The sequence below is a fragment of the Cervus canadensis genome, chromosome 25 (assembly GCF_019320065.1).
Source record: "Cervus canadensis isolate Bull #8, Minnesota chromosome 25, ASM1932006v1, whole genome shotgun sequence".
In the NCBI taxonomy this organism is placed as follows: domain Eukaryota; kingdom Metazoa; phylum Chordata; class Mammalia; order Artiodactyla; family Cervidae; genus Cervus; species Cervus canadensis.
Window position 1 is genome coordinate 42,199,316 of NC_057410.1, and position 21,943 is coordinate 42,221,258.

General features: G+C 36.9%; 1 protein-coding gene across 2 annotated transcripts in view; it reads right to left on the reverse strand.

Annotated features, from left to right (window-relative positions):
* The window catches only part of TMTC2 (transmembrane O-mannosyltransferase targeting cadherins 2), a 389,698-nt gene that overhangs the window by 166,911 nt on the left and 200,844 nt on the right, over positions 1-21,943 (reverse strand). The window lies entirely within an intron of this gene.

Consider the following 21,943-nt stretch of genomic DNA (forward strand, 5'->3'; position numbering starts at 1 on the left):
GGAAGTACCACAAGGAGAGAAAAAAGCCTCATAAAACATCTTTAAGAAAGAAAATTTATTTCCTTTAAACTCAAACTGGGGGATCACATGTGAAAGCCTAAAAGATGATGATTATGTCTCAAAGCAAATATATACACATACAGTTTATCATAAGGCCAAGAACGATGTTACCATAAGATCACCTACAAAGATTTGAAGCTCTTTCAGATTTCAGTAGAGTTCTTCACGAACTGAAATTATTGTATTCCTACTAAACCAGAAACTGTAAGAAATGATCTTAAATAAAAGTGAAGTCGCTCAGTCATGTCTGACTCTTTGCTACCCCATGGACTGTAGCCTACCATGCTTCTCCATCCATGGGATTTTCCAGGCAAGGGTACTGGAGTGGGTTGCTATTTCCTTTCTCCAGGGGATCTTCCCCACCCAGGAATCGAACCCGAGTTTCCCACATTGCAGGCAGAAGCTTTACCCTCTGAGCCACCAGGGAAGCCCAAAGGTTTCATTCAAATACAAAAACACTGATAAATAACAGAAGAACTGGGAATCAAAAAGAAGATAACTAAGATCAAAGATATATAGAGGCTTAATAGTCATCAGGATATATCAACAAAACATTATGCTTCTAAAAATAGTTATATATATATGGTTTACTCAGATATAATGCTTTTACACATTTCCCACTAATAAATTTACAAGTGGGAAAATCAGTAAGTTTGTATCACAAATAATCACACTTAAAAATTTACATTTTCAGTATACCCTTTATTTTTCACTCCAAACAATCATGATTCCTCAATATTATAAGATACCCCATCACCAGCGGCCCACAAAACAAGGCACTCAAGCAGACCTACCCCTCAAACTTGGATGCTTCTCTTGTCCTTTTTCTTTCCCACAAGGAGATAGAGTGCTGGGCCCTCAAACCAGAGTCCCTCCCAACTAGAAGATGAGGATGAGAAGGCTCGTGTGTGTCAAGATCTATTTACCTGGAGAATTACTAATTCTCTATGGAGAATGAAAGGGTTTGAGATACCAATTTTTAATGCATAAAAATGTATAGAATCTTTCGATCCCAAATTTGCTCACGTGCCCTGTAATTTAACACTTTGTGCCTTCATTTACTAATCGGCAACATGGGGGAAAATAATATCTCCTGGGTTTTTTGACAAGGACTAAATGAGTTAGTATATGGAGAGTGTTTAAGATAGTGCCAGCCATGTAGCAAACACTCAATAATGTTTGCTATTATCATTAATATCATTGTAATGGATGCTTTTCACAGTTTACAATGTCAAGCATTGCTTATAGGAACAGGATAAAATATAATGCACTTTACAAATTTAGTATTATCTACAGAGAATAATAATCTTTCATCCTTGGAAAGTCATATACCTTTTTTGGCTTCTGATGGAGAACAGAGGAGAAGCATATACTTACCATTATGCAGTACCTAATCATGCCACATGTCATACCATATACACTTGAAAAATATTGTCTCACTGGGCTCTCAACATAGTACTGTATATAAAAATCCTGTCCACTGCATGGATAAGGAAACAGACTCAGAGATACAAAAGAACTTGCAAAGTTAATACGGGAGTACGAAAGCAGAGATTTCAATCCAAGGCTTGTTTTTGGTATTTAGTTGCTAAATCGTGTCTGACTCCTTTGCAACCCCATGGCTGTAGCCCATGAGGCCACTCTGTCCATGGGGTTCTCCAGGCAAGAATACTGGAGTGGGTTGCCATTCCCTTCTTCAGGGGATCTTCCCAATCTAGGGATCCAACCGGGGTTTCCTACATTGCAGGCATATTCTTTACAGTCTGAGCCACCAAGGAAGACATTTAAGAGGATATTTAATACAAGTCTCTTAGTGTTGGCTGATAGTAGAAAGTAATCAACTTATCCATTAAGGGAGTATCAGGCGAAACTTTATGGATTACTATACAGCAGTGAGAATCAACAAGTTCTGTGTAAATATTTTAACAGGAATAGACCTTGAAAAGCCAAAAAATATTCAAAATACCTAATGCACTGTCACAACATTACTTAAAAATATTAAAAATTCATTCCTACCCAAAGTATCACTATATACTTTATAAGGATACATTATAAATCCAAGGACAGAAATCAATTACATTAGGCCAGTTGCCTATGATGCAAAGGTATATTTAAGCTGGGAACAGAGATAAAAGGGAATAATACATGAATTAAAAGAGGAACTTTTTAGGGATCATCCTGAAAACTGGCCAGCAACTAAGGAATATAATTGATCTAACTTCTGCAGCTGGGAGAAGAAAAGGGGGACAGAAGGTAGGTGAGGATAAGAGAAAAGGGGAAAAGGAAAATTAAGATCATGCCACACATTCTTTTAAAATAGAGATGGAGGTATCCTATATCCTACTTAAGGAATAAAGGGTTTTAACACTGACTAAACTTTTTCTTGTGTTGATATTAAGACAATTCAAAACACATGTTTGAGGTTATCTTCAAATTTGCACTTGGTAAATTTTATTCTGGACCAATTGAACTTAAAGATCTTGTATTTTACTAATATTTAATGTCATTTTCATTTTTAAGCTCATATATGTTATTCATTCATTATTTCATGCAGTAATCTTTAAAACCCTTCAGTTTTATTGGACTAAAATCCCTGGAATTCTTCTAAGAAATTGTGATTAAAGTCTAAAAGAAAAAGGATCCAGTTTTTTAAAGTCTGTATTTTAACAGACAGTGTGCTGAGATGAATTCAATTCTCACATTAAAACACTGGAGATAATAAAGTACTTATTTGAAATTTTAAAAAACTGTAATTAGTTTATTCTAAAAACATCATGTAATTTTTGAAAGTTTTTCCCAACAGCATTTCAAAATATTCAGAGTACTAATTCTATTTCTGTTGTTTGACAAAATGAATACTGTAACAAGCTGCTCTTGTTGAGGGACTACTGTCTCATCTCATGGGCTTAGCTTAAGCAACTGCAAACCTAGGTGGAGAAAAAGAGGAGGAAAAGGTACAGGAAGAAGGAGGTGGAAAAGAAATAAAATATACGTATGCTGGGATAAAAGTAATAGTGCTTTCATTTATTTAAAGTTTACTATATGCTTGCTTGACCGTGTCCAGAATTTATATAACATAAACTTTGAGGGCCATCACTATACCCATTTCATTGATGTATAAACTAAAGTTAACTCCTTAAATTGCAAAGTTAATGACAAGAGAAAACCACATCTGTTTCCAGATGTCAAAATCTCACCATTTCAATACTGAGTCTAACTACAAAGTCAAATCACATATCATAGTACTCAATATTTACACATATTTAATTGAGGGACTAAAGTATAAAATGGAGCCAAAATAAATTATCCAAATGAGTCATTCCCTCAGAACTGGTAGGGACAAAATACTCCAGAAACAACAAACTTTAGTACCCATGGTACCAACAAACTTTATCTACATGGTACCCATCTTTCATAATGTATTTTCCACACCACAGAAAAATTAATGCCAAACAATATATTAAGTACTTCACATTTCTTTGGCAATGGGATTTTAAATGTCACATTTTCTAGAAAGTGCAATGGAAAGAGAACATAGTTATATCTATGTAAATAAATGTTTGTTGCTCAAAGATACTGGAGATTAAGTACATTTATCAAGGACTCCTAAGTACCCTAAAGGTGCCTTATATGTGATGGAAATTTAAAAAGCATTGTTTAACAAGCACATGACTTATTTCTTAGGAAAGTGAAAAGTGAGTCGCTCAGTCATGTTTGCGACACCATGGATTGTAGTCCATGGAATTCTCCAGGCCAGAATACTGGACTGGATAGCCATTCCCTTCTCCAATCAATTTTCCCAATCCAGGGATCAAATCCAGGTCTCCTGCATTGCAGGCAGATTCTTAAGCCACCCGGGAACTTTAAGAATCCTGGAGTGGGTAGCCTACCCTCTTCCAGAGGATCTTCCCGATCCAGGGATTGAATCAGGCTCTCCTGCATTACAGGCAAATTCTTTACCAGCTGAGCTACTAGAGAAGCCTTTATTTCTTAGGACTAAGCATATATGATGATTATATTAAGGAAAGGTGAACCGAAGCTTCAAGGTATCACTGGATAAGTTTCAGGAAATCTCATCTGTGAAGTTATTTTATTTTCAAAAGGAAAACAAAATTTTTCTTTTGAACGAAATCAGGAACAAAGAATCAAGAACAATCTTTCATCTCAAGGGCCCTTCATACTGGTATTTAACTACACCTAAAACATATCCACTTACTAAGAAATGACCTTAATTCACAAGGAAAGCTACTCAAAGGCCACAAACTGCCACAGTTTATTTTATATTCTTTGAAAGGCAGAATAACAGTTAAATATTTCCATCTTGCAAAAGTTCTTCTAAAGAGGAAAATAAAATGCTAGCTCCTTCTGGAAATGTTAAGTGATCTACATTGAATCACTCCAAAACTTTTTCAAAGACCTCATTCAAATATAGTAGTTCTAAGTTCACAGAGTAAGTTTAAACTTACTCTAAAGTATCAACTATTTTAATTTCATAGTGCTCGATATATTTTACAAAAATCAATGCATGCAGATTTTAGCAATTTTTTCCAAGATATTTTTACTTTACATTAAAAACTGGAAGATATTTATATTCATTGATTATTTTAAAAAGTTGTTTTTATTATGATTATGGCATGCATTGCTCTTTGAAAAACTAGCTAATAAGATGAAATAATCTCTTAATATTCAAATTTTAACTAGTTAACATTCACACAAGCAGTCATACTTCAGGGTTAGCATACCACTATTTCCGTTAACTCTGATCCTCTGAACACAGTCACCAAAATCAACAAGGGCTCTCACTTTTTACTTCCACCTTTAGCTGTAATTTACCTTAAAACTTTAATACATGTCTTTAGTCCCTATATCAACACCAAGTTCTATGTAAAGATCTTGCAAAATCGAAACACTGAATAATGCTTTAACTATCATGATAAATTCTAAATTTTGCTTCCTCCAATTCTGAGTTACTTATTTGAAATCAGAATGCTACCACAAAAAGGGGTTACACGTTGAAATCTTGCCAGTTATCTAAGCCAGACCAGCTACAAAAGAAAATAAATACAGGCGTGCCTACTGTACCTAATAATCTAAGATTATAGCCCTATTTTTAGGCTTCTATATATATGAACTCTTTTAGTCCTCCTAAAAAAGATTATCATCCAGTTAGTATTTGACAAGGAAACTGTGTCTTAGAGAAAGGGACACTCAAAAGCTTACAGAGGTAAAAGTTATGTCTGTTAGGTTCTGAAGTCCTTGTTTTAACCACTATGAAACACCTGGACTTCAGATGTGTTCCAGAAACAGTGTTTACACAGATATAAGTTAAATAAGTGTCATTTTAAAATATGAGGAATTGTTATGTTAAAATTTCTAACCTCAATGAAAATGGTAAAAAAAGAAGCAAGCAAGCAGGAGAAGGAAAAAAGGGCCACATAACTGCACGAAACTTGAGATAAATGTGAATGTGTTTTGTTTTGTTTTGTTAATGCTTTCTCACTCTATCCATTAACAAACACTGTAAGGGGGTCAACTTTTGTAGCCTGAGTTTTTAGTGATTTCATGATAGTCACTTCACATGATCCAGGGAAATCACAGCACTTATAAGCCTACAAGGATTTATATTTCCTAAGGTAATTATACCTTGGATTATTACAGAAAGAAACATAATGTTAAGTGGGTAAAAAAAGGTCTGGTTAACATGTTAAGTGGAAAAAATAGATATAATTTAAAGATTATGATTCATAAGATATCAGAATACATATACTACCTACTTTTATATAATTCTAATTATGGCAACTTTATAATATGCAATTATCTCTCTCGTTCCTCTATCTTTGGTTACTTCAGATACACCTGAAAATCAGTATATTCCTAATAAGGGAAAAAGTATTAAAAATTAAAAAATAAAACTTAGTATTCCAATGATATGTTAACATTGTCTTCATAGCATTGTTAATTAGTATAATATCTATGTGCATATTGTACTATCCATATATACAGTTCAGGGCAGGTTTTTTGGTTTTAACAAATCTAGGATTATTCCTTAGCATTTTACATGTGCAACCTCTATTCTGACTTTGACTACAAGCCACCCCCACATCCACAGTTCAGTGTCTGCTATCAGAACTCTCAAGGATCACAGCTGTGTACTGGCAAAAGGGCTTGCATAACTTGATGAAGCTAAAAGCCATGCTGTGCAGAGCCAACCAAGACTGATGGGTCAGAGTGAAAAGTTCTGACAAAACATGTCCACTGGAGGAGGAAATGGGAACCCACTCTAGTATTCTTGCCTCGGAACCCCGTAAACAGTGTGAAAAGGCAAAAAGATACAATACTAGAAGATAAGCCCCTTCCCAGATCAGAATTTGAGCAAACTCCAGGAGACAGAGGACAGAGAAGCCTGGCATGCTACAGTCCTCGGGGTTGCAAAAAGTTGGACAGGACTGAGCGACTGAACAACAGGTAAGAAGGTGTCCTATATGCTACTGGGGAAGAGCTGGAACAATTACAAATAGCTCCAGGAAGAATGAAGCAGTGGAGTCAAAGAAGAAATGATGCTCAGTTGTGGATGTGTCTGGTGGCGAAAAGTAAAGTCCAGTGTTGTAAAGAATAATATTGAATAGAAACCTGGAATGTTAGGTCCATGAATCAAGGTAAACTGGATATGGTCAAGCAGGAGATGGCAGGAGTGAACATCAACATCTTAGGAATCAGTGAACTAAAATGGACAGAATGGTTGAATATAATTTAGATGACCATTATATTTACTACTGTGGATAAGACCCCCTCGGAATAAATGGAGTAGCTCTTATAGTCAACAAAAGGGTCCAGAATGCAGTACTGGGGTGCAACCTCAAAAACAACAGAATGATCCTGGGTTGTTTCCAAGGCAAACCATTCAACCTCACAGTAATCCAAGTCTATGCCCCAGCCACTGATGCCAAGGAAGCTGAAATTGACCATTTCTCTGAAGACACATAACATCTTTTAGAATTAACACAAATACAGATGCCCTTTTCATCATAGGGGCTTGGGATGCAAAGTAGGAAGTCTAGAGATACCCAGAATAGCAGGCAAATTTGACCCTGGAGTACAAAATGAAGCAGAGCAAAAGCTAATAGAGTTTTGTCAAGAGAATGTGTTGGTCAAAGCAAACAACCTTTTCCAAGAACCCAAGGGACAACTATACAAAAGGACATCACCAGATTGTTAATACAGAAATCAGATTATGGTTTTTGCAGCTGAAGATAGAGAAGCTCTATACAGTCAGCAAAAACAAATCCTGGAGATGACTATGGTTCAGATCATGAGCTCCTTACTGCAAAATTCAGGCTAAAATTGAACAAAGTAGGAAAAACCACTATCATCACGGTTTAGCTGGTAAAGAATTCGCCTGCAATGTGGGAGGCTGGGTTCGATCCCTGGCTTGGGACGATCCCCTGGAGAAGGGAAAGGCTACCCACACCAGTATTCTGGCCTGGAGAATTCCATGGACTGAACAGTCCAGGAGATCACCAAGAGTTGGACATGACTGAGTGACTTTCACCTCACTTCAGGAAAAACCACAAGGCCACTTAAGTATGATCTAAATCAAATCCCTTATGATCATACATTGGAGGTGATGAATAGATTCAAGGGAATAGATCTGGTAGATAAAGTGACTAAAGAACTATGGCGGAGGTTTGTAACTGTACAGGAGGCAGTGACCAAACCCATCCCAAAGAAAATAAAGGCAAGAAGACAAAGTGGTTGTTTGAGGAGGCGTTACAAATAGCTGAGGAGAGAAGAGAAGAGAAAGAGAAGGGACAAAGGCAAAGACGTACCCAACTGGATGCAGAGTTGCGAGAATAGCAAGGAAAGATAAGGAGGCCTTCTTAAATAAACAATGCAAAGAAATAGAGGAAAACAACAGAATAAGAAAGACTAGCAATCTCTTAAATAAAACTGGAGTGATCAAAAGAACATTTCATACAAGGATGGGTATGATAAAAGACAGAAACAGTAAGGAACAAAGAGAAGCAGAAGAGATTAAAAAGAAGTGGCAAGGATACAGAGAACTATACAAAAAAGGTCCTCAGACCCAGATGATAATGATGGTGATCACTCACCTTGAGCCAGACATCCTGGAGTGTGAAGTCAAGTGGGCCTTAGGAAGCATTATTATGTACAAAGCTAGCAGAGATGACAGAATTCCAGCTGAGCTATTTCAAATCCTAACAGATGATGCTGTTAAAATGCTGTACTCATTATGTCAAGAAATTTGGAAAACTCAGTAGTGGCCACAGGACTGGAAAATGTCTATTTTCATTCCAATACCAAAGGACAATACCAAAGAATATTCAAACTACCATACAACTGTGCGCTTTCATGTGCTAGCAAGGTTATGCTCAAAACTCTTCAAACTAGGTGTAGCTGTACATGAACCAAGAACTTCTAGATGTACAAGTTGGGTTTTGAAGAAGCAGAGGAACCAGAGATCAAATTCACTGGATCATGGAGAAAGCAAGGGAATTCCAGAAAAACAACTACTTCTGCTTCATTGACTATGCTAAAGCCTTTGACTGTTTGGGTCACAACAAATTGTGGAAAATTTTTAGAGATGGGAGTACCAGACCACCTTACCTGTCTCCTGAGATACCTGTATGCAGGTCAAGAAGCAACAGTTAGAGCCAGACATGGAACTGGTTTCAAGTTGGAAAAGGAGTACAAGGCTATATGTTGTCATCCTGCTTACTTAACTTACATGCAGAGTACATCATGCCAAATGCCAGGCTGGATGAATCACAAGCTATCATCAAGATTGCCAGTAGAATGATCAACAACATCAGATACACAGATGACTCCACTCTAACGGCAGAAAGTGAAGAGGAACTAAAGAGCCTCTTGATGAGAGTGAAAGAGGAGAGTGAAAAGCTGGCTTAAAAATCAACATTCAAAAAACTAAGATCATGGCATCTGGTCCCAAGACTTCATGGCAAATAGAAGTGGAAAAAGTGGAAGCAGTGACAGATTTTATTTTCTTTGGCTCCAAAATTACCATGAATGGTGACTGAAGCTACAAAATTAAAAGATGTTTGCTCCCTGGAATGAAAGCTATTGACAAAACTAGACAGTGTATTAAAAAGCAGAGACATCACTTCGCTAGCAAAGGTCCACGTAGTCAAAACTACAGTTTTTCCAGTAGTCAGGTATGGATATAAGAGTTGGACCATAAACAATGCTGAGCACTAAAGAATTGATGCTTTTGAACTGTGGTGCTGGAGAAGACCCTTGAGAGTCCCTTGGACTGCAAGGAAATGAAACCAATCAATCCTAAAGTAAATCAACCTGGGATATTCATCAGAAGGATTGATGCTGAAGCTCCAATACTCTGGCCACCTGATGCAAAGGGCCGACACACTGGAAAAGATCTTGATGCTGGAAAAGACTGACAGCAAAAGGAGAAGTGGGCAGCAGGGGATGAGATAGCTAGATAGCATCACCAACTCAATGGACATGAATTTGAGCAAACTCTGGGAGATGGTGGAGGAGAAAGGAGCCTGGCATGCTGTGTTCTCCCGGTCACAAAGTCAGACAGAACTCAGCGACTGAAGAACAACAATCAGAACCACACATGGTCTGTGAAGGTGGGTCTTCTCTGTAAAGGCCTTCACTCTAATTTCCCATCTAGGCTCAGAATGTTTCTCACTGCATCTTAATCAAAACAAAACAAAACAAAACAATCTGCTTCATGTTCCTCTCTGATAGCAAGGTACTCTCTGTGAAGTTTCTGGTTAACTAACCCACTAACCCATGCAACCCCACGAACCACAACACGCCAGGCCTCCCTGTCCATCACCAACTCCTGGAGTCCACCCAAACCCATGTCCATTGAGTTGGTGATGCCATCCAACCATCTCATCTTCTGTTGTCCCCTTCTCCTCCTGCCCTCAATCTTTCCCAGCATCAGGGTCTTTTCAAATGAGTCAGTTCTTTGTATCAGGTGGCCAAAGTATTGGAGTTTCAGCTTCAACATCAGTCCTTCCAATGAACATCCAGGACTGATCTCCTCTAGGATGGACTGGTTGGATCTCCTTGCAGTCCAAGGGACTCTCAAGAGTCTTCTCCAACTAGTGAATAATAACTGGCATGCCACAAACAGTGACCCTATTCATATGAAGTGTTAGTCGCTCAGTTGAGTCTGACTCTGGGACCCCATGAACTGTAGTCTGCCAGGCTCCTTTGTCCAGGCAAGAATACTAGAGTGGGTAGACATTCGTTCCTCCAGGAGATCTTCCTGACCCAGGGATCTATGCTGGGTCTCCTGCATTGCAGGTAGATTCTTTACCGTCTGAGCAACCAGGGAAGCCCATTTATATAAAAGACACAGCAATTCAGTAAAGGCTCATAAGAAATTCCTCACATTTGGCTGATCTCTTAGCCCATGTAGCCGTTCAACAATTACATACAGATTGATAGCAAAATATACAGAGCAGTTGTTTCTGATTTCATAGTCAGAATATAATTGACACAAAGACTCTCTTACAGATTGCCTCCATCATAATTGGTATAATTTGAGTCTGGTTCAGCTCTAAAAGATGAAGAACCTTTAGAAATGGCGAAAATTCTAAACAACTCTAGTGGGGGGCGGGGATTTGGTGGTGGGGGGTGGGGGAAGAGAAGTGATTAAAAAAAAAAATTCTCCCTTTTGTTCTTTTACAATCCAATCTCATAACCTACTTTATCTCACAGTGAATCCTGTCATCATTCAATGGGTCTCTGCCATTTAATAGCCCCAGGTTAGTTTCCAAATATGTGTCACTAAAAGGAAATTTGATGCAGAAACATAAACCAAAAAGATCCCAAACCTAAGTTTTTAGTTCTATTTCTGTTACCAGTTAGATCTTGGTACACTGAAGTAAATTACTAGACTCTTCCATTTCTTATTAGCAGTAGTAAGTAAATATGTAATACGGGCCAAACTCTGGGTGAGGGGTGCTATACACACATGGTCCCACACTGGTATTGCTGTACTTGCTATACAGATCAGCCACCGAGAAGCTCAGAGAGGTTGTAACAACACTGTAAAGACGAGGATAACAGCTCCTCATGCCCTGACTTCCAGTGGCTCAGTTGGTAAAGAATCCGCCTGCAATGCAGGAGATCGCCTGCAAGCAGGAGACCCAAGTTTGATCCCCGTCTGGGTCAGGAAGATCCCCTGGAAGAGGAAATGGCAACCCACTCCAGTACTGTTGCCTGGGAGACTCCAAGGACCAGAGGAGACTGGATTAAGGACTGAACCACCAAGACCACCCTATCCACCTTACTGCAAATCTGACCAACCTACCATGCCTTTTCTCCCTAAGCATTCTGCCTCTCAGTTGCTCACCAGTAAAACAGGTGTAACAATCCTTGCCCAAGTTAAACTCCAGCATCACTGAGGTAATTAAATAAGATAACAGATGTGTAACTCTACAAAGCACATTTCTAGGAACAGGAATAATATATCATTAATAGATCATCATCCATAAAAAACATAACCAGGTAGATACAACCTTGGTCATGCTATTGAGAATTTCACGGCCAAACAAATCAAGGCCAAGAAAAGCAAAATTCAAAGCAACATTAAATTCTCCCGAGGCCAGTTTTTTGTGATTTTCTTTTGAGAATATTATTTAAAAAAAATTTTTTGGGCATGTTCCCTAACCAGGGATCCAGCCCATGCCTCCTATAGTGGAAGTGCAATGTCCTAACCATTGGACTGCCAAGGAAGTCCACAAAGCCAGTTTTAAGAAAAAAAAAAAAAAAAAAACATAAAGATTACATTTTATTTTAAAATAGCTGTTCCTAAGATAAAATACAGTATATATCAAATACAGTACATCACGACACCATGTTATAACCTTAATTAACTTCAACACATTAATTTTTGACAGTAGTTTTTAACTCAGCAGGTAGTGCTAAACATGGAAAAAGTAGAGTTAGTAATAGAGAAAAGGGCATTTTAAAAGTAAGAAATGTTCAGTAAAAGCACAAACATGAAGAATAAAATATTTATGTGAGTAGAAAAATATCCTTGAATGCTAATAAAATAAAATTAGCTATTAAATAAAATAAATTTCTAAAAATGTCAATTACCTTTACTATATGCACAAATCTTTGGCAACTATCATTTTAATGTATATTTTCAGCTACTACGAACAACAGAAAAAAAAGAGGGAGGTTAATTTTCTTTGCCTTTTTTGCTGCTATAGGGCAAACAGATAAGGGCTCTTCAAAGGCTATGCAGCTAGTACTTGTAGGAGGCATTTTTGCATTACTTGAAAAACATGATATTGATATAAAGGATGATGCTATTCATTTTACAGCCTTAAGCATACAACTCAGAAAGTTCTACTTCCAAACAGCGAAAGGAAGCTACTACACAGAGGGGAAAATTAAACAGGAAGAACTAGAAGAGTGAAGGCAGTCAGGTGACATTATCACATCAGTTGAGCACCATGAGAAAGAGAAGGGCTGGGCCGTTTTCCTGAAGCTCAAACAGGGAATTTTCAGTGCCCATTAAAGTCTCTTTTACACAAAAAATATCTACTGGATACCTATTAGTTTTAATAAATATTACCAACTAGAAATTATGACTAGATACATGTTTTTAGAGGCATAAACCCATATAATGCCTCCTAAATGGTGCTGACATTCAGAGAATTTACATGCCAGGTTGATTAAGATCCATAAAGAAGCAGCATTTTCCTAGGTAGTCATCAGGACTGGGTTAGGGTATAGTTCTTTAAGTCTAAACTCCTACTTAAAAGCCTCAAAAGTAAATATCTACTCTAAGCTCCATTTGGAAAAGCCACAATCAGAATATGGCAGACCTCTGACCAAAGTGTCACTTAAGCCTCCTGGTTTTAGAATCGCACCACAAAACCCAAAGATATGACACAAAAAGAACCTTACTGGCCGTATTATCTACCAAAAAAAAAAAAAAAAACCTTTCTCAAAATCATTGTCCTAAACTGTAAGAGCAAAAGAGATTTTTTAAATCTTGTGCCATTGCTTCCTAATAACAGAATTTCAACAGCAGAAGTAATTTTAAATATATTGTGGTTGGAGATAAGGAAAAGGCACAACACAGATTTGTATGGTATCACTAATTAATATGCTCATGTTTTCTTTATGTAAACCCAGAAACTTATCTCTACTTGAAAACTGTTTTCAACACTCACATGAATACAGACAACAGCATTCAGTTTTAACCACTAGAGTGAAAATGACTTGAAGCCATCCTTGGAAAATATTCAGATTATATGAAAACAGACTAAGTAGAGACATGATGTATTCTATACCAGTATTGCAAACAACCAAAGCTTATTTGTAAAAACTCACAGAGAATAAGCCAAGTGATAAACTAAAACCAAATATTATCTCAAAATATCTCTGACCTCCTGGTCCCTCCTGGTAGCCATGTGATATATATTTTGAGAAATTTATTTTTTTCACAAGGAAAAAGAAGAGAGAAAGAGAAGAAGCAATGTTTATTACATTTCTTTATTAAACAAACTCCCAGCTGTTAAGCACAGAGCCCCACATACTCTAAGACTAAGTTTCTTCCACAATCCAGGGAAAGAACTGCACTTACCAAGAAAAGTTCCTTGACACCTCAGGTCTCTGTTCAAGTCAAAATTTGACACTCATCTGTTGTATTAAATATCTAATCCAGTTCCTTCTTCCTAAACTTAAAATTCCTAGAAAGTTCTCCTAATTAAAATGTATGCCTACATTACTCCCAGGGAAAAATATTAACCCTGGTATTTTAAAATAATATCCCATGATGTTTTACATGAAGGAATTGAATTATGCTATTTAAAGTGGTTGAATAAATGTTCAGAGTGGCAGCTAGTATTATTAAGATTTAGACACCTAAATACAAGACTCAACAAAGGCCCTAATATAGTTCTGCCCTCCAGAAAGGTTTTGTTTGTGTTCGTTTATTCCTACTATTTAATTAAGTTGGATTGTAGTGTCTCACTTGGAAAACAATATTAGCATTTTTAAATAAAAACTTTTAGTGTTTGGTTCTTATTTTTTAGTAAGCACCTATGTGTATTTTCTACGAGATCCACTAGATAGTAATATTCAGATTTTTAAATTAATACTAATATGCAAGACTAAAAAGAGGAGAGATTTCTAATTTAACACTCCTATGCATAAAGAAGGGCTCACACTGTTTTCCCGTTGATTTATATATATAAAGTCTCCTAAATCCAAGTTTTTTTCAATAATTATATGATTTGAACATCTCAGAGTTTTCCATAATCCCTTAAGACTTAACTGGAATTTTCCTTTACTTCCATGGGCACAAGTACAGGTGTGCATGATTAATAAGGATAAAACTGAAAAGTGTGTCTTGCTGAAAATCTGCTATATCTGTGACAGTATCTGTAACTATATTACAGCAGAAAATGAATATATTTTAGCTCTTTAGCCTTTTGTGTTTAATAAGACTCAAATACCTGAAATTTGATTTTGCCTAAAACACTGCTCTAATATATTTTTTTACTTACTTTAGCAGTTTTGTTCTCTTTTGTTGAAGGAGAACATAAAATTTCAAAAATATTAGCTATGTCTTAATTCTATTCTCAAATATAATTTCTAACATAGCTAAACTATCCCTTAATAGATGCCATATTTATGGATATTTCTTAGGCGTTTCTCTTTCTGTTAGTGTGGTAAAACTCTGTCCAGAGATTGTCTCCTTATACAGAACACATAAAAATGCAATCCCAAAGAAAAGCAGTGCCAAAGAATGTTCAAACTAGTGCACCACTGCACTCATCTCACATGCTAGCAAAGTAATGCTAAAAATTCTCCAAGGTAGACTTGAACAATACATGAACCAAGAACTTCCAGTGTTCAAGCTGAATTTAGAAAAGGCAAAGGAACCAGAGATCAAACTGCCAATACACACTGGATCATAGAAAAAGTAAGAGAATTCGAAAAAAACATCTACTTCTGCTTCACTGACTACTCCAAAGCCTTTGATTGTGTGGATCACAGCAAACAGTGGAAAATTATTAAAGAGATGGGAATACCAGACCACCTGACGCACCTCTTGAGAAATATGTATGCAGGTCAAGAAGCAACAGTTAGAACCAGACATGGAACAACAGACCGGTTCAAAATTGGGAAAGGAGTACATCAAGACAGTACATTGTCACCCTGCTTATTCAACTTCTATGCAAAGTATATCATGCAAAATGCAGGACTGGATGAAGCACAAGCTAGAATCAAGATTGCAGAGAGAAATATCAATTACCTCAGGTATGCAGATGACACCACCCTTATGGCAGGAAAGCAAAGAGGAATTAAGCAGCCTCTTGATAAAAGTGAAAGAGGAGAGTGGAAAAGCTGGAGTAAACTCAATATTCAAAAACTAGGATCATGGAATCTGGTCCCATCACTTCATGGCAAATAGATGGGGAGACAATGGAAATAGTGACAGACTTTATTTTCTTGGGCTAGAAAATCACTGCAGATGGTGACTGCAGCCATGAAACTAACAGACATTTATTCCTTGGAAGAAAAGCTAGACCAACCTAGGCAGCATATTAAAAAGCAGAGACACTACTGTGTCAACAAAGGTCTGTCTCTTCAAAGCAATGGTTTTCCCAGGAGCCATGTATGGATGTGAGAGTTGGACCATAAAGAAAGCTGAGCCTCGAAGAACTGACACTTTTGAACTGTGGGGATGAAGAAGACTCTTGAGAGTTCCCTGGACAGCAAGGAGATCAAACCAGTCAATCCTAAAGGAAATCAGTCCTGAATATTCACTGAAAGGATTGATGCTGAAGGTGAAGCTCCAATACTCTGGCCACCTGATGCAAAGAGCTGACTCATTGGAAAAGACCCTGATGCCAGGAAAGACTGAAGAAAAGAGGAGATGGGGATGACAGAGGATGAGAAGTCGGATGGCATCACCAACACGAGAGATGAGTTTGAGCAATGTCCGGGAGCTGGTGGTGGACAGGGAAACCTGGCATGACGCAGTCCATGGGGTCAGAGTCAGGCATGACTGAGTGACTGAACTGAACTGAAAAATGCTAGATAGGAAATATAATATTTGTTAATGAATGTATTAATTGATGGGCTTCCTTGTGGCTCTGCTGGTAAAGAATCTGCCTGCAATGTGGGAGACCTGGGTTTGATCCCTGGGTTGGGAAGATCTCCTGGAGAAGGGAACGGCTACCCACTCCGGTACTCTGGCCTGGAGAATTCCATGGACTGTATAGTCCATGGAGTCACAAACAGTCAGACACGGCTAAGTAACTTTCACTACCACTACTTGGTATTAATTGATGGGACAGTAAGGGGAATCCTCAAACCTGGAAACTCTGTTCAAAAGCATGAGTCCAGAAGGTTAACAGGTTCTGAAGATGGCATTCACCCTGTGTAAATTTGCAGAACTAAGAGGAATCAGGGCTTGGGATTTAATTGGCTTCTAAAGAGATGTTAGATAAGAGAAGCCACACAAACTCAAGCCTTGGGAAGAGAAGCACTGGTCTCACTCAGGAACACGGGTGAAAAATTCAGAAGAATATAAATTGGATAATACACAATTAGTAATTCTTAGGCATATTCCAAGAATGCAAAGCCAAGTTCAACGTTAGAAAATCTATTAATATAATTCATTAACATAAATAAAGTGGGGAAAATGCCTATTATTATCAATATTAATTCACAGAAAGAAAACTTAGACTAGAAATAAGAGGAAAACTCTGATAAAAGCTGTCTACTGAAAAACATAAAATGCACATAATTAATGGTGAAATATTTAAAACACTCTTTCTTAGAAAAGAATGAAATAAAAATCTGCTGTCATCACTTCTGTTTGACATTGTAATGGAGGTTCTAGCATGAAATGAGAGAACACAAGCGAAAGCAACAAAACTGAAATAAGAAGATGGATAGGAGGGTCATCAAGGATTCTAGTAATAGCCTTTTCTCAATCTGCCAAATGTGTTATTTGTTTTACAGTGGTATCCTTTAAGTAGTTCAAATATAAGGTTTGTGGATATCTTTCTCAATGAGTGAAATATTTCATATGTGTTTAACAAAAGAGAAGCAAAGAAATGTTCGAACATTTTAAGAATGAAATACAAAAACTAATATGGAAATCAGAATAATATAACTTCATACTTATTTTAATTATATGTGAGTTTGTTTCTTTGAAATATAACCACTAGTAAAAATATTCAATCTAAGACAACACTAATTTTAGGGTTAAAGGCTTTCAAACACCCAAAAAGATTCTGTAAGTTTTGTTATGGTAATCTCAAAGACACAGTGATATGTCACCTACTTTATGGTTATACACAATAGGACCATTTTTACTGAATCTGTTGTGTTGTCTTTGTTTTTTTTCTTCCCTGAAAAACTGTACTTGCAGGCATTATAACTGGAACCAAAGAAAAGATTTACGTGCTACTCTGTTCTTAGAGGAAACCATATGCTTTTGAACTACTTTACTTACTCCATGTCAATAAGAAACCACAGTTAACTTACTCAAGAATCAAATGTTTAAAAGGTGCCTTAACAATTTAGGATATTTATTTTTTAAATATCCTCCTTCTTATCTCTCCTTTGGTTGAGATTTTCATTTTAATGAGACATTTTCATTTCATCCTTGTCAACCCCCTTATATTTCTTTTTTCTACTCAGAAGAGACAAATTAAGAAGAAGAAACACAGGATTTCCAGTTCAAGATGGAAGAGTAGAAGAATGTGTGCTCATCTCCTCCTGTGAGAGCACCAGAATTGCTACCATCTGTTGAACAATCATTGACATGAGGACACTGGAACCCACCAAAAAGAGATACCCTATGTCCAAAGACAAAGAAGAAGCCATAACAAGATGATAGGAGGGGCACAATCACAATAAAATCAAATCCCATACCTGCCAGGTGGGTGATCCACAAACTGGAGAACAATAACATGAAAGAAGTTCTCCCACTGGTGAAGGTTCTGAGCCCCATATCAGGCTTCCCAGCCTGGGGATCCAATAAAGGGACTGGGAGAAACAGACTCCATTCTTGAAGGGCACAAACAAAATCTCACATGCACCAACACCCAGGAGAAAAGAGCAGTGACCCCACGGAAGACTGAACCAAACTACCTGCTAGAATTGGAGGGCCTCTCATGGAGGCATGGGTCAGCAGGCTTGCCAGACAATTGGGGAGCTGGCAGCAGCAGTCCTGGAAGGGGCCCCATAGCATAAGTCCTCTTAGAGGTTGCCACTAACCCTACCATGGACCCCATAGACCCCAGGTCTGGGTCACTTCAGGATAAACAACTAACAGGGAGGAGCTCAACCCCAATCATAAGGAGATAACTGGATTAAAGCTTTACTAAGCACAGCCCTGCCCTCTAAAGCAAGGCCTAGTTTATCCCACCATAGTCCCTCCCACTGGGAAGGGTGCACAAGTCTCTCAGTCTCCTCCATCAGAGAGTAGACAGAAGCAAGGAGAAGCACAGTCTCACAGTGGCTAGAACAAAAATCACATACATCACAATGAAAAAGCAGAAAGTTATGTCTCAGATGAAAGGACAAGATAAAAGCCCCAGAGGGGGAAAAAATGAAGTGGAGATAGTGAACCTTCCAGAAAAAGAATTCAGAATAATGATAGTGAAGATGATCCAGGATCTCAGGAAAACAATGGAGCAGATTCAAGAAATGTATACCAAGACCTAGAAGAGCTAAGCTTCCCTGGTAGCTTAGATGGTAAAGAACTTGTCCGCAATACAGGACACTCAGCTTTGATCCTTGGGTCAGGAAGATGCCCTGGAGAAGGAAATGGCAACCCACTCCAGTATTCTTGCCTGCAGAATTTCATCAAGAGAGGAACTCTCCATGGTGGGCTACATTGCATGGAGTCGCAAAGACTTGGATATGACTGAGCAACTAAGCATACACACATGCAAAAGAACTAAACAATAACAAACAGAGGTGAATAAATACACTAGAAGGAATCAAGAGAAGAATAAACGAGGCAGAAGAATAAAGAGGCAGAAAGACCTGGAGAATGGAATGGTGGAAATCACTGCCACAGAACACAGAAAAAAAAAAAAAAAATGAAGACACCCTAACAGACCTCCAAGACAACATTAAACACACCAACATTCACATTATCATGGTCCCAGAAGGAGAAGAGGGAGAGAAAGGACCTGAAAAAATACTTGGAAGAGATAATAGCCAAAAACATTTCTAACATGGGAAAGGAAATAGTCAACCAAGTCCAAGAAGCACAGAGAGTCCCTGGCAGGAATACACTGGAACACATAATAATCAAACTGACAAAAATTAAAGAAAAAGATAAATATTAAAAGCAACAGGGGAAGATGACAAAGAACATACAAGGGATCTCCCATAAGGTTATCAGCTGATTTCTCAACAAAAACTCTACAAGTCAGAAGGGAATGGCATGATATATTTAAAGTGATAAAAGAGAAGAAACTACAACCAAGAATACTCCTAGCAGCAAAATTCTCATTCAGATTTGATGAAGAAATCAGAACTTTTACAGACAAGCAAAAGTTAAAGAGAATTCATCACCACCAAGCCAGCTTTACAACAAACACTAAAGGAACTTCTCTAAGCAGGAAACACAAGAGAAGGAAAAGATCTACACAAAATAAACCCAAAACAATTAAGAAAATGGTAGTAGGATCATACATATCGATAATTACCTTAAATGTGAATGGATTAAAAGCATGAGCCAAAAGACATGACTGGTTGGGGAGATGAAAACATGTGCATGCATGTACTTCCACTTACCACATCACGCTACTTAACTCTTCAAATTGTATGTAAGTATTTTATATTGCTATGTAATCATGTTCCCATTATGGCTTGCAATTTTAATGATCTTTTATTTTTTGTCTGGCTATTGATTGTGAAAACTGATAAACATCTTCTACTATTGTGATTTTTGATTAGTACAATAATTGTATCATGATTGCTGAACAGAAAATAACAGAATCCTACATCACTTAAAAAAAACTGAAGAAGAAGAAACACAGAATTTCTTTACCCTATGGAATCCTTATTCCACTTTGTACTGTCTTCCTCTCAATCAGCCTTTTAGGGAACTTTTTGCTAGCTCTCTCCTACCACATCTCTCTGTCAAAAATGAAAATTTGTATTTTATAGCTTTTTAACTCAAGACAGTCAGTCTTATAAAATATTATACTGGTTTTCCTTCTTGACTTAACTGCTAAATTTTATTTTTCTCTGAAATTTTTTCATTTTACCTCAGAAGTATTGTAACTTGACAAATTATCTAAGAAATATAGTAAGATTTATTACACAATCTCAAAGTTAGCTGGTTAATTGCAACATACCACAGTTAAAGAAGACAGTCAATTAGAGGTAATCAAAAACTTAGACCATAAAATCCACAATGAATTAGTCAAGTTTCACATGACTTAGTGGTTTAGATTTCACTTAAATTATGAATTTTTTCCTACATAATATGATATTCCTTCCACATATTTGTTTCTTGAAATCTGCAACCATGTGAAGCTGACATAGAAGTATCAATTTCACAGAAATCTAGGAAAAAAGAAAAACTCAAATGTTGCACAGCTGAAACAACTATTTAATTTCTGTTTTTCTATATCTAAATGGACAATATTTGTTATTTGCATAAGGAGGGGTTGAATATAGGAAATATAGGAATTGTGAATAATCACCTTTATAATTTCAAATATGTGGTCATTTTATATAATTTTACATATTTATGTTAGAAAAGAGCATTAAAATAAATGTTATCATGTTAAATTTTCCTTGGCTGAACCCTGCTTCATTAATTCTAAATATTTTCAGAAATTGTTTTTAAACAAAAAAATCACAATCATATGTTTTGTAAAGCAAATTGCTATAGAGTTAATAAACCAACCATTCTAAAGAGCTGATTTGATTTTTAATTTATAACTTGAAAAAATGTAAATGCCTTTACACAGTAAATATGCTGCCCATACGCTATCATTATCATTGTTTTTTATGTATATGAGCTCACTGATCTGTTTATCTGTAATAACTTTGTTAGTCTCTGCTTATGACCATAATTAATAAGGAAGTTAGCAAATAGGTGGTTTAGGGAAAACCGGTGATGAGTTTGAGATGCAGACAAATCACCGAGGTGGAGAAGTCCTACATTCATGGGGAAAGTAACTTGGAAATTCAATGACACATTTATTGACTCCATACTAATATATCCCAAGTAGCGTTCTGGACTCTCTATACAGAAAGGAAAATGAAGGCACACTTTGGATAGAACCTTGCAGAATGAATCAATTTTAAGAGGAGGCAAACCCATACGTGAGACAGCTGTGGAAATGAGAGAAAGATAGTCAAAATTGGGTAGTGTGCCTTGAAAGCCCTAGTAGCAGAAATCAATGGTGCCGAATTCTCTAAGAGCCAAAGACACATGGGGATTTAGATAAGGCCAGAGGCCAAGAAAGAAAAGTGATCATACATTTAACCACTTTGTAATGAATTAAGAAATGCTTTTGTCAAGCAAATATGTATCAATATAGTATATAAAACACAGTGTTTTAAACACACACTTAAAAAAACTTTTAATATTACTATATTTAAATAATATAAATATATTGACTTGCTCATTAAATAATGAGCTTGCTCATTAAATAATGAGCTTGCTCATTAAAGCAGTCAAAGAAAATTTCCTCCTTCCTAAGCATAAAAATGCAAAGTCATTGTAAATGAGCAAACTACAGCAATCAACTATGTCTAGTATTTTCCTGACATTATCAACCACATAATGAGAGAGGACTTCTGGTTTACATAGTCCAAATCAGCTATCATTTCTCTACTATCCAGATTT